Raw genomic sequence first — 3429 nt, 5'->3', positions numbered from 1 at the left:
CAAACCGCCCCTCCACCTTTGGCTGCGCAACCGCAACAGTTTGCCGCAGTGCTCAGGTCCTGCCGCAGTGCAGGGGTGCCAGTGCCTCTGCTAACTGTTATTACCGGGGTGTGATGTTTGCTTGACTTCAAGTAGCCAAGGCATTAGCGCCCTACGAAGGGGACTCCAAGGACGGCAGCACCACCCTGGGGTTCAATGGCAACGTTTCTCTCTTTCTTAAATATATATAAAATGTTGAGGAAATAATTCTTGGTTCCCCAACAAATCTTTGCAGGCACCGTGGGCCAAAAATCCTGATTTACAGTCATCTTCATGTCTTCCTATACCATGTCAGAAATGCTGATTTGGGGGGCACCTGGATGGCTCAGTCCTTTAGCATCTGCTTTCGGCTCAGGTCATGATCCCAGGGTCCTGAGATGGAGCCCAGCATGGGGCTTCCTGCTCCACAGGAGGCCTGCTTCTCCCTCCGCCCCTCCCGGTGCTATGTTCCCTCTTTAGCTGTGTTTCTCTCTGTCAAATAAATAAATAAATAATATCTTTAAAAAAAAAAAAAAAGAAAGAAAGAAAAGAAAAATGCTGATTTGGAAAAGCTAAATTGATGCAAAACCACAGTCAGTGCAGTATTGCTAGATCATCGAAACCCAATCTAGAAGAAAATGCCTTTTAAAAGATACTGTATTAGAGCACGTGTGTGGCTCAGTCATTAAGCAACCGCGTTCGGCTCAGATAATGATCCCAGGGTCCTAGGATCCCGCCCCACATTTGGCTCTCCCTCTCCCACTCCCCATGCTCTCTTACTGTCTCTCTCTGTCAGATAAATAAATAAAATCCTAAAAAAAAGATAATCCATTATTTGAATTTGGTTAGATTTCTTTCCCTCTTTTTATGCTTTCTACAGTTTTGGGTTTTGTTTTGTTTTGGTTTGGTTTTTTTTTTTTTTTTGCAAATTTTGAAAATTATGCCAAAACCATCATAATGTAATTAACCTCTCAAATATAGAATGGATAAGTAATTAAGTTGGAAAAGTTGTCTACTCAATTTCTATAAAACGAAAAATGAACTTGGATTCCTACAAAAAACAAAACCTTTACATGGGTATATTGAAATTTTTACCAATAATCAGTGATAGCTAGAGTGGGGAAAATAATACTTTCATACAACAGGGATGAGCAAGTAGATAGAATGATTTTCTTTTTTTTTCCCTAATAATACCTTTTACAGATTTAAGAGACACTTTGGTAACTCCAAAACTTTTACATATGTGTAACATGGAGAAAAACAATGCTAAGGACAGAAAGCTAAGGGAATAATCCTGAAGCTGGATTTGCATAGAATTTTACATTGTAATTTCTCAATTCTCCATGTCAATGAACTGAGGGGGAAGGTGGGCTAATGGTGACTAAATAGCTAAAATCCCCTCCCCATTCCCTTAAGCTAGTGCTCTGTTCCCAATCATTTTATACTTTACAAACAAGTGTGAAGAGACGTGTCAATGCAGACATCTATCATAATAAAATCTTGAAAACTATGTAATGTGCCTCATGAAAGATATATAGGCTAAGTAAATTTTACATATGTATACAAACAATAATAGGCTGATATATAGAAATATAATACAGCTCATATAAAGAATCATTTGAAATTATCAATATTAAACAGATTTTTATCTACAAAATTTCACTAATAGTTCATTTTTACACATTCTTGTGGAGTAACATATGAAGGAGTTCATAATATACTACCCTAAAATATGCCACCCTGGCATACTGACTACTTTTAGTTACTCCCCTATAAATAGAAAGTCAACCCTGATCATGGGAGCAAATAGTAAAATATTATGTAAAATTAATGCTATGTGAATATTTTATGTAAATATATGTTACCTGCACATTAAAAAAAAATGTATGAACGAATACACACCAACTATACTGTTGAAAACTATCCTTGGATTCAGAATCATTTGATTCAAATTCTAGTTTTGAAACTTGACAGCAACGTTACTTGAAGCAATTATCTAACTTTCTGTGCCTAAGTTTTTTTAATCTGTAAAATATGGAGGAATTGTACTTACCTTACACAATGATCTGACAGCTAAATGAGTTAATATGCCTATATAGAATAGTTTGTTTCAGACCAAAAACTCCATAAAAGTGTTAGCTCTTCAAACAGCCCCAAATACTACAGTGATAACTTCTACTAGGAAATAAAAATTTGGTATATGTGTTATTATTGTTAATTAAAATCTGCACCTTATCCATATTTCCTCAGATTTTTCTTCATGTCATTTTTCTTATTGCAAGATACCATACATGTTTTTCAGGAGTCATGTCCCTTTAGGCTCCTGTTGTCTGTAAAAATTTGGGTGGGTTTTTTTAAATGTTTTTACCATGTTTATACTTTGTACAATGTTAATTACTTTTAGAATTAAAAAATAAATATTAAGATAAAATTATGCTTAATTCGCAGCTCTAATATACTTGATTGTCTAGTTACTGACCCAGCTTCCAAATCCTTCTCCGGCCTGCTCTTTTTGACAACTCTGACCACACTCCTGATAGTTTTCTGGCTGTTCTACCACCTTAAGAAACTGGTTTTAGATGCCAAAGAAGGCGTGATAAGTTCCCTGAGCCTTACACACACTCCAAAGAGAGCTGACATATTGGATCATTCATATACTTAAAGAGTATAATTTATATCAGTTTATAAGTCTGATTGAGCATTCCCTGCAATTGGGAAGTAAACATACAAAAAAAAAAGAGAGAGAGAGAAAGAGGGACTTTACCAATACACTTTGTTATAAGGACTGTGTTGCTAGACCCAGATATGTCTCCCAACAATTCCATTTTTCCTAAAGTCTAGACCTATCCCCAAGTCATACACTCATAGTTATACACCTAAGGGACAACAAATCTGGAGTAAAACTATCCTCAAAATTAAAAAAAAAAAATCTGTATACAACTGAAGCTAAAGAATCTGCAAAACTGATCAGAGCTCCTCCATCATATACAAAAATTAAGTCAAAATGGATTAAAGACTCAATATAAGAGTTTAAAATATAAAACTCTTAGATGAAAATATGGGTGTAAATCTGTGTGACCTTGACTTAAGTAAGCAATGTTTTCTTAGAAAGGATACAAAAAAAATAAAGTAGACTTTACCACAATTACATTAAAATTTTTGCTTCAAAGGACACCATTAAGAAAATAAAATGACAACCAGCAGAATGGTGGATACTATTTGCAAATATCCTATAAAGGAAGTCTTATAAGTCAACAAAAGATTGAATAAAGTGTGAAAGATTTGAATAAATAATTAACCCAAAAAAACCGATATAAACAAATGGCCAATCAGCACATGAAAAGATGTTCAACACCATTAGTCATTAGGGAAATGCAAAAGATTAGCTCAATGAGGTGCCACTTCACACTC

This window comes from Lutra lutra, chromosome 7 (assembly GCF_902655055.1).
Source record: "Lutra lutra chromosome 7, mLutLut1.2, whole genome shotgun sequence".
Classification (NCBI taxonomy): Eukaryota; Metazoa; Chordata; class Mammalia; order Carnivora; family Mustelidae; genus Lutra; species Lutra lutra.
The sequence above is the reverse complement of the archived record's forward strand: the minus strand, read 5'-3'. Positions refer to the sequence as shown.